Source organism: Frieseomelitta varia, unplaced genomic scaffold (genome assembly GCF_011392965.1).
Source record: "Frieseomelitta varia isolate USP_RPSP 00005682 unplaced genomic scaffold, Fvar_1.2 scaffold_131, whole genome shotgun sequence".
Classification (NCBI taxonomy): domain Eukaryota; kingdom Metazoa; phylum Arthropoda; class Insecta; order Hymenoptera; family Apidae; genus Frieseomelitta; species Frieseomelitta varia.
Window position 1 is genome coordinate 390177 of NW_025108984.1, and position 11720 is coordinate 401896.

Consider the following 11720-nt stretch of genomic DNA (forward strand, 5'->3'; position numbering starts at 1 on the left):
ATTATAGAAATATTATATCAAATATTATGGAAATTATATTATTATTTTATATTAAATTATATTAAATTATAGAAATATTATATCAAATATTATGGAAATTATATTATTTATTATTTTATATTAAATTATATTAAATTGTAGAAATATTATAGAAATTATATTAATTATCATTTTATATTAAATTATATTAAATTTCGCAATAAGAGTTTAGTAAAATTAATTTTCTCTGTTTAGTTCATATCGTACAGATAATCCGAGATATTTAAAATAATAAATAAATGAACTTATACGTAATGAACATTCAAAAGGTTAATCTTATGAATCTAATCTTTATTATAAAATTTTACATTTTTTTAATGTGATTGTAATTTAAATTGAAAATTTCATTTAATATGATATAACGATTACATTTAAAAAGTATGTACTTAGTCACTAAGAATACAAGTATTGCTTCAATATTTATACTCTTATAATTCAATACTTATTCTTATAATAAGATTTTAATATTTATATTCGAATCTTATTGCATCACGATGTATGCAAATTGTTTTATTGTTTCATCTGTGAGAGGACTCTTAAGAAACGTGGAGTCTAAAATTTGATCAAAGATAACCGTTGTTTTCAAAATGTAGTTTCAAATATATTCCTTAAAGGTCGGTCGCTAACTGCTCGCCGGATTCTGACGTTGAGCGATACACTTTTTGCTTTTATTGTCAGGGCGATACAGTTTTTGTCTCGCGCTAACGGTTGGTGACCTAACAAACACATTAGGTTCTAATTGAACGTGTTTTCGCTTCACACATCATATAATAACGGTCTGCATAGTTATGTTATTCTCAGCTGATGGAATGATTAAAATGTTCAAAAGTTCATAGTTGTTATTAATTTTTTATTTTTAACAATTTAATTTAAAAGAGACTCTCCTTGCTTTGCATTTGTAACAATGGATATTGTTGAAAATGTAAAAAATTATTGATTCGATAAATATCGTTTCAAAAGAATTTCTATTTCATGTAATGGTGGTTTTTTTTTTCTTCTTGACAAGGACGTTCATTTTTCTCTTTTTATTAACTCAATTATGCAAAATGACCCAGGATTTTCCTGAAAAGAACACTGAAATCACATGTAGACAATCTGAAAGTGTCGGAGAAATCTTCTTTCGTCGTCCATTAGTTGTTTAAACAGTGTCTAATATTCTTCGCAAGCTTTTCCCTATTTGTTAATAGTATGTCGACATTTCCCTTTCCTATTATCTTCGTTTATTTAGTAATGTTATGCGGGATAGATGTTTCAGAGACAAATGAGTCGTTCAAAAGAAACATTGGTAAACTGAGGTGAGGTACAAGAAAGTGATGATATTACAGACATTGTTTTTTTAAATTTATTTCAAAATAACATAATCTACGTCACCTCCTTGTGACGAATGAATTTAGTAGTAAAGGACTTAATTAAACCAATGAATTTAAGTATTTATATTATAGCATTATAATAAACTATTCTTAATTGGACATGTAATACTTAATACTAAGTAGATTGATTTATAATTTTCCATAGAAATTTTACATATTTATAATATAGTATATAATAGAAAATATAAACATAATAGTACATTTATAATATTGTTAATAAATAATGTGCTATATTTTTTACTATATTTACACTTGAACTTAGGTTTTCAGTAAAATATATAAATGGAAGCTTGTATTCTTTATTGTATTATACATTTTTTTCCTGTTTCTTGTACTTTGATTTCTTTACTACAAATTTTATACTTTAGTCATCGATAGTTCTAGTGTTAAATAATAATTGTTTTAATAATTTTAATAACTAATGTCGATTATTCTAATATAGATATTAATTGAAAAAATATTATTTTGATTTTTCAACATTTCATTTATGCAATTTTCTATATTATATATTATATGTATTTATATGTTATATATATATATATATATATATATATATATATTATAATAAAGAGAATTGCATAAATAAAATGTTGTCGAAAAATAAATATAATATAGTTACTTTTTAAGTATACTTATAATATTTAAAAAGTACATATGCACATACACACCTATTAATTCATTGTATGCTTCTCTTTTGAATTTTTATTTTTTATTTTCATTAATAAAAGTATAAAAGTTTAATATCAGATGAAAAGCATCTAACAAAACTTAAGAATGCATTCATTTTTAATCACATACCTCTAGATACAGATATATTTATATTTCAATATATTGAAATATAATATACAATGTTGATATATTTATTTGATGAATTGTAATACATTATCCTCCGTAAATTTTTAATAATTAAATTTATTATCATTATCAAATTATCAGACTATCGAAAGATTGAAATAAGATTGGAGATTCCCAAATTACAGTCAATTTAGCAAATATACTAATAAAAACTTCGTGTTTCGTTTGAACTCTTGATACTTTTCAATCTTAAGAAATTTTTAATCTAAAGAAATATAAATGAACGATCGAATTAAATTCACCTTTAATTTTTTTCCGTTCAGATTACAAATGATCGATTGTTTCGAACATAACCAAATAAATATACAACATATCTCCGAACTCAAAACCCCCGATCCGTAATAACACAATTCTTTAACCAACAAGTTTCCAAAAGAGTATCCGATAAAAATCAATGATTTACCTAAAATTAGCAATCCCAGTAAAGAAGAAATGAGGAATTTATTTTCACGAGATTTTGGTTGCCCAGATAACAGCTTGGAACTGATACGTTAACAATATGAGCGAACAGGTTGAGACAAAGAGTTCCGATAGAGCGGCGAGACTCTGCTAGGTGGTGGTGGCAGAGAAGGTAACAGAGAGGGGGTGAGGAGGAGGAGGTGGAAGCAAACTAGAGACTAGAATCGAGTATTAATAGACTCGGGTGGCTGGAAGCCGGAACTGAAGAGCGCACCTCCTTCTAGTTGAGTCGCTCGTTCGAGTTATTCGAGCCGAGAAAGAGAGAAATAGAGATCGAGCGGGAGGTAGACAAAGAGGTAGCGAGAAGAAGACAGAAAAAGAGTGTATATGGTGTGTGTGTGAGAGAGAGAGAGAGAGAAAGATGACCAGACAAAAAGAAAGAGGGACACAGGTAGAAAGAGCGAGGGAGCGAGGAAGATAGAGAGAGAGAGAGAGAGAGAGAGGGAGCGAGATATTGGCTTATTTATAAACGCAAGATAAAGCGTGGCAGTGCCGTGAGAGGAAGCCGTTCGAGCATGGCTCCCACGCTTCTAGATACGCATTACGTATGCGCCTTAGCCTTTCGACTCCTACATCGCACAACCGCCCAAATGGACAACCATGGAACCATCATTATCCGTTAATGCATATATGGGTCTGTCGTGTACCAGTTTGTTTCCTACATCAGGATTTTTAACTGCTATAGTCGAATAGTTTTATAATTGTAAGGAAAACAATGCGTAGCATGTCGTGATACATATTATCGTTTAAAGTTGTGTATTAGTAATGTTCTTTTGTTTTCTTATTGCAGCGCAAATGCAACAGAGTGTACCATTTAATCCTTAATCAGACGACATTCTAATCCTTACATCCTAATGTAAGTTTTCATATGTTTAGTAAAATATACACATGTATTATTTATATTGATGCAATTCAGAGTGTACTGGCGCCAAAGTATATATATAACCTACAAAAGTTTGTTTAACTTATTAAGGACCAACGATCCTTTAGCACATTTTATTTGCAATCAATTGTCAATACATATGTCATAAAAATATTTTTATATTTTTTTATATTATTTTTTACGTTACATTATAAAAATATTTTGTCACATTGTAACTATGAAAGAAAGTACCAAAATTTTATGAAATATAAAAAAATTGATAAATTACTATTTGGTCCTTAATCGGTTAAAAGATGTCAGAATAAGACTAAAAAATTCTACGAAAATATTGAAAACCACATGTCTAATAAAAATATGTTAGACTTTATATGTTACTTCAATAAACGAATATATTCAATAAACGAATTTTTCTTTATGTGAAATTATATATTTTTTTATGCATTAATACAGATAAATATTCTCTGTAAAACAATATGTATAAAATACTATGTATGTCAAAAAGTTATTAATTTAAGAGATATTTTAACTTGAATTTTATGAAATTGCATTTTGAAATTGAATTTTGTGAATTTTATGAATTGTATGATAAAAACAAGGACAACTTTATCTTTCATACAATAAATTTTGAAAAGTTGAAATTAAAATGTCTCCTAAATTAATAATCTTTCGACATAGGTTAGCACATTTTTTTATAGAATATCGGGTGCATCTATTAATGACTCAAAAAATATATGATTCTATTTAAAAAAGTGAACGTGGCTTTGAAATAGAAATCTTTGAAATTTCTCTACCTACAAAAAACTCGTTACTATTATATTATGATCTTCTCTATATTGAATAACTTTCATATATTAAACAAAGCTTTTCTCATATTTCCAATACTTCCAATATTTTCTATCTATATTCTATTCTATCTAATCTATATTCTATCGTTCTATCATTCTATTTTAAAAACAAAAATAAAAATTTAAACTGGTGTGTAAATTCTTCAAAGACTTGTTAAATAGTTTCTTAATTCGTAGACGTTCTTTGACCGAGAGAAATAAAATAAAAGCCAGATGATTATAAGAGCAACGTTAACAAAACGTATGACAAAATAAATAAGGAGTCTGACAAAAGATAGTCTATTTTCGAAATTACTAAGGTTTTAATATTTATTCAGAAAACTTAGGCTCAAAATAATGATACAGCAGAATCAGTTGTTACAACCTAATATTATAAGTAGACTGCGGATTTTTAATTTTTATGAACATAATTAATTAAAGAGCCTGAATAAAAATTTATTTTATCTATACATTAGATGTTATAATAAGTATATAACAGTAATAAGTAATAAATGTATAAGAGATACATTGTATATTATTAATTACATTTTACAATAAATACTCGACTTTAGATATTTTAAATATTTCTGCGTATGAATTGTGTGCACTCTAGTCTTTCATAAATGCATAAAAATCCGTAATTTAATTATAAATATTGCATGTTCATACTCGATACATTCAACAATTCCATAATACGTCTATGCTTCTCCTGTGGAATTGGACGTAGATGTATATATATGTATATACACGCGCCATCGACACTTTTATGATACGTGACCGCGGATTTAAACGTAAATAATGATTTTAGTAAGCTAACGAAGAGTATCGAGTCGTGCAAAAATCGCCGGCGTAAATCAACGCATGTGTATTGCTTGCGTGCCTCTAACGGGCTCGCTGTGTGTTTCCCAAGCCACGTGAAAAACTATGCATACACCGAGAAATCCAACTTATAGATAATACGTAATACCGTACCGTTGCAACCGGTACTTTTGACTCGGGACTCGTTTCAAACTTGTGCTTTTCCCGTATCTTGCTTTACGCGACATTTTCTCCCCCCCCCCCTCTTTTTCTCTCTCTCCATCTTATTATGCTTTTGTTCGACGTTTTCCAAGTTCCGTTTCCGCCGCTCAATGTATTGTATCTTCAGTTTATTTAATAATAGTACGTTACTATTAATAGATAATAGGTGAGAAATACGATAAAAATATAAGTTTTGCTTTTGCATTCATTTCTATTTGGACATTTGTTTAAAAAAAAGAAACATTATATGTATGTATATATATATATGTGTATAGGTAAAATTAACAAAACTTATTCACTGTATTTACTATATAATATTTTTGGATTTTAACCTCTTGCGCTGGCAACTGATTGCGGACCATAACGAGTGACCAAACCGTATATACAACAATTTGTCGCTTTCTTTCTGAACTCGTTGATATGATAGAATCGTCACTGGATTATTGAGAAGTAATAAATTTATTAATTTATTTGTTTTGCCTAGATTATATTTTAATATACTTAAAACTGAAGAAAATATTGGGCCAAATATTCTCGACGTGCGTGGCACGTCATTCCAGTGCAAGAGGTTAAGTTTCGTCGTTATTTCGTTTATCCTTTCTTACATAAGAAACTGTCGTATAAAGTAAACAAAATTTCTAACTAACGGATGATTGTTACAGATTGCATAAGTTGTTCTAAACAAATGCACGTATATACAGAGAGATCTGTTCAACAATGAACAGCGCTGGAATATTAATAATAGTTATCGTAGGCAGACGTTGAGATTAGTAGATCGCTTTATTTGACAAAGAGGCAGAAATTTGAAATTCGTTACGGAGTTTGTTGGCAATCGGCCGAGATTTCGGACGGGTAAACGAGGAAGAAAGTCGGGCATAGGATTTCCTCGGAATCAGAGGAAGAGGTCGAGCTGACGGATACCCGAGCGAAAATAGAGTCGACCTCGCATAGACGCGTCTCTAGACACGAGGATAGACACTAGGAATTCGAGTTCCTCCGTAACACGTTCTTGCAAGAATCGATATAAATACGACGGTATACCAAATTAACGTTCTACGCGGAACGGGCGAAAATTTTACAGATTTATCACGTTGTGCAAAGAATGCCATCGTTTCAAGTGGAATGGACGTTTTATTTACCGTGAGAATACGTGGGAAGAAAATATTGACGATATCGATTAATTCACTTGAACGTGTACGTGTACATGCAGTAAATTTTCGAGAAACATAAAATAATTGTATTACAATTGAATTGCACTAATATTTCGATGTTTCATTATTTGTCAAATAACTATTATGTACATGTATCATATGTATTATTGTATATTACAAAACATTTTATTAATCATATATATAATATAGAATAACTGTATCATATGTATGTATTATATATCTACTACATGTATTATATAAAATATAAATATTGTAATAGTTTATTAACATTATGATGAGATAGTACTATTATGATTATATCGATGAAATTTAAAACCAATCTGAAAATCTATACATAGGCTACAAAATATTTATTACAAATATTGTACATTAAACGTAGAAATTTGCTTTTGCATTGAATTTTTAAGTATGAATCGTCATATTTTATGGAACACGGTGTAAATTTTAAAAGAAATAGCTTATTCTTTCTGATTTTCAAAAAAGACTAAAAATAAAACACTAAGTACACTAAATACCAAAAAATTCATCGTGAAATCTCTTTGAGGGTATTATATTTTGCGTTGTAAATACATGTAATGCAATTATTAATGTAAAATCTAAGGAAAAAATTTATATTTTTAATCTTTCTTTAAACTTGTTGTCCTGTTTCATTTGTTTAAAATATACTAAAATTGTTAAAAAAATTCATTATGGAATTTCTTTGGAGTTATTTTATATCCTAAATATTTAATTATTATAATTATTCTTATTATATATTTATTTTAATATGACTTCAACAATTGATAGCAACGTCATGTAATTATAATAATGTTATATTATTATATTGTAATATACTTAAATAATAGAGCTTACAAGATACTTGATACAATTGATACAAAACTAATGGATCATTACATACAATAATCTGTGATTATATATTTATAATTATAATTATATATTTGTATACCATTTTACTTAAAATTGAAACTTAAAAGCGGAATGAAATCAGATAAATGGGTGTCGAAACATGGTAAAAGATCTTCTTCCACTACTGCAGATAGCAATATTGAAAATGATCTTGATATTGGAGAGATAGTGTCAGCCTCAAATAATGTTCCTATTACCCGAAAGAAAATCTGTAATCCAGAAAAGAGAAAGAGAAACGCAGTGAATCACTAACAAAAGCAATGAATCATTAACTTACAGTTGAAGAACCATTCAAGAACCATTTAAAAGATATAAACAATTTTACACTTGATTTTCTTCAATTCAAAGTTTCTTAGAATAGAAAATTCAACTGACACTGGCGAAAAATAAACACTCAATGTAAATGGTTTTGTATTTTATTAACGTAGAGATCTAAACGTAGAGAAACAGAAAATAATGTGATCTATCTATATTTTTGTGTTCGATCCATGTTTAAAACTGGCACCTAGATTTCCAAAGAAGAAACCACAGAAAGGTTGGGAACCGGCGAGATGGAGGAAGAGGAGAACGAGCGGAACTGAGGTCCGTGGAGCTTCCTTTCCTTCGGACATGCCTCGCTGCTTCTTCGTCCTATCCCACAGATTACGAACAACTCTGCTCTCTTTCTGTCTTCCTTCAGCTATCTCTGTTATCTCAGTTGTCTCTGTCGTGAATGCGACGATACAGTAACCACGACAATGCTGATCGCTATTATGACCGTCTCGGCCTCGAAAGTAGGAACTACGTTCGACGCACCTACTTCCTGGACGACCATCACCAACGCGCTGCTTCTCTTCATCAGTTCACAACCTCACCGATCTCCGTTGGATTTTCTTTCTACCAGCGCAACGATTTCTTTTCAATCGTTTAAGCGTTTCAAGCGAGGATTAATAATAGTCTGTTTATTAATATAAATATTAATGATATAATAGTTATATTGATTATATGAGATATAGTAAATAATTATATAATTACTGTGTTGTGTAATAATTATTATATTATATTATTAGTATTTATGTTGTAACAATAATAATAGTAATAATTTTGTTTCATTTTATTATTTTATAGTATTATAACAGTTAATAACAGCTGTTTTAATAGCATTAAAATGACAAATGATAGATCATTGTTTTGGGAATATTAAGAAGTGAAATGAAAATATTTATTTCTTTTTCTTTTTTTTTAGAATGTTAAGAAGCGAGGTAAAAATACGTATTTCAATTTCTTGCTTCGTTTTTCAGCATTAAAGAATATCTCAAGTGTGAATAAAATACAAAGAGATAGCAGATATTGTTCTTAGAAAACTACTTTTCGAAAAATTGAGTGATGTTATTCAAATGAAAAAAAAAAAAGTAAGAAAAAGAATGAAATACGATATACGTTCAAAAAATATGAAAAGATAAAACTGTTCATGTATTTTAATATTTTACGTTAATGTTCTGCACAAAAATTATTTTATTACTTGTTAAGCGTTGTATACTTCGACGTACAGTACCTATTAAATAAATCTATTATATAATTATTTATCTTTCACAGATTCAATCTCTGTATTCTTGAAAAATGAAGCCTTAAACGAGAAAATTTTTACTTCACATTTTTAGTATAGCATTTAGTATACCTGATAAATTTTCAAACTTGTAATCATGAAAATGATCTAAATAAATTTTACTCTATGTTTTTCTTCATATAAAATCATTCCCTTCAATACTGAGACACCATGTATATATGTATACAAATTTATTATATTTCTATCTTAGCTTCTATTTCTTTATGTCTCTTTATTTCTCTTCTCTTCTCTTTCTTCCTCTTTATTTCTTTCTCTATCTTAGCTTATAATTTCTTTATGTCTCTAATTTTCGCAGCCTGTTTATTACTGTTGAACCCACGACAAACGAAACAAATATTTATGTAACTGTACATAATACGTAATTTCCTTCGCTTTCTCTGGATTGGTGCTTGGCAAACGCTGTACGAGGTGCCATTGTTTTAAAAAATCGAACAAATTCCAAAGGAGAGAGAGAGAGAGGAAATGATAGTAGCACCAGCCTCACGGCAAGAATTATCGACTGTTTTCTCTGTTGAAGGTGTCTCGAGCACGTGGCTATGTAGGCGTGTATCGATATATCAACGAGATATATATCGTTGGCTGGAAAAGCTCGATGACCTAATCCAAATAAAATAACTCGCGAATCGACCGCTGAGATTCTTTCTTATGTCGTTTCAGCTATGTACGCTATCTTGCATAAATAATTGGACATCCGGTGCAATTCCATCCAGAAGATTGGCATTTTTCCATAAATTTTGCCATACTTCCATTGTTCCGATCGATGAATATTCCTGCAATGTTAATTTCCTCTAATTGTAACAGGGGAATATCATGGAATATATATTCATTGTTTACTACTACACTGATACGTATTTTCGTCAAAATTAATATTCATTTTATATATTTTTTATTATTTTATATATTTATGTTTTATACGTGGTTTAGTGATCTATATATGCATAGGATATTTTGGTATTAGTGATTTATATGTACATAGGATATTTTGGTATTAGAGATCGATAGTTTTACTGTTGGCAAATATTCGAATTCCACAGCGGATTCCTTTGTTTGTCTATGAAAAGCTTTACAGATCGGTCACGTATGTTATATTAAGTTGTAGATGAAGTATTATATAACACACACATAAACATTTGCATTGTGGATGTCCTTCTATTGTTTTGTTATTTTATAATGTTACGCTATTTTCATAAATAAGAGTCTACTAATAGCAAGTAGGTTCATTATTTCTCGTGATTAGGCTATGGATATTTTTGTGCGTTTATGCGAAATTTAAAAATTTCAATAATATATAAAAATATATAAAATATTTGAAGCATGCTACTCGTTGTAATAGTTGGTGACAAAAATAAATTTCTAGTGAAATTCAATTTCTACAATCTTAGAACATTCAGTCTTATCGTAACATTAATTCATATAAATTATTAATATTAATTCATTAAAATGTTTGAATTTTTTATGAGTGATCTTAGATTTAGCATCCTGCTTGAGAATATGTAATTAGGTTAATGTAATTTCCAATCGAGGTGATCTTTTTTCGCAATCTGTCCAGTTCTGTTTAAAACTTGTTTCAACATTTTAAATATTCGTTCTATTATAAATCTTTGTTTCTCTCTTCTCTGTACGTTTAGCTAATAATTTAGTTTAATAATTTCTAACTTTATTTTCTCTTTCTGTTCCTTTAATTTTGACATAAGTAGAACCAATGCTTGTTAATTACTTCATTTGTCCAAACAACTTGTTGAACAAGAACAAGATCGTTCAGATAATTGAGAATCGTCCTGATAACAAAGGCTCGCTAATTTTCTCCATCGTATTTTAATTTGTTTGAATAATAAAATAGTAGTTTTATTATTCTTATCAGAGAATAAGAAAAGTTTATTAATTATGAGTTCGTATATCTGAGGCTCGACATCAACTGGTTCGTATAAACAAGGTTTTACTGTACTAATGAACAAAGGAATGAATATAACAATTTAAACGAGATAATATTGGATTATTGCAGATGGAATGGCAAATTTCCAATTTAATTAATTACAATCATATTTCTTGAAAAAAATAATTCATCAAATTTCCTCTCGCGAGATTCGATGTATCTGAAATTGTAAAACGAATGATATAATTATTACAGTTAAAAATTATCAGTTAGTCGTTAGTTAATTTTCTGATTTATATTTCCTAATCTAAATTTTGGATACCAGGTTGTCTCTTATTTCAATGAATGTATCGTTGCGAGCAACATTTTACTTCGTTAAATAGATGTACCAAGTTTTATGAAAACTATGTTCGAATTCGATGTTCATTCACGTCTTCGTTTTGCCACGTAATCTATCTTTTCATAATATCATTTCTTAATAATGTTTTAACGTATTATCCTTTTACAATACTAACAATGAACAAAACACTGACTGTGTGATCTTTAGCAAGTTTCAAACTTTAAATAGAACATCTAATAAATATTATTTAACGACACTTTTGATCACTGAATTCTGAATAATTACACACGTTCATGAAATCGAATGTTTCATGTGCAACAATCTAATAATAATAACGTAGTAGCATTAATATAGCAATAGTAATACAACAATG

At 28.7% G+C, this 11720-nt stretch overlaps 1 long non-coding RNA gene across 1 annotated transcript; it reads left to right on the top strand.

Annotated features, from left to right (window-relative positions):
• The first annotated feature begins 2908 nt into the window (after window positions 1-2908).
• Window positions 2909-8460, top strand: LOC122529623. Its single transcript, XR_006306832.1, has 3 exons — window positions 2909-3426; window positions 3514-3579; window positions 8038-8460. It is a non-coding gene; the product is annotated as an uncharacterized LOC122529623 (long non-coding RNA).
• Window positions 8461-11720: the final 3260 nt, after the last annotated feature.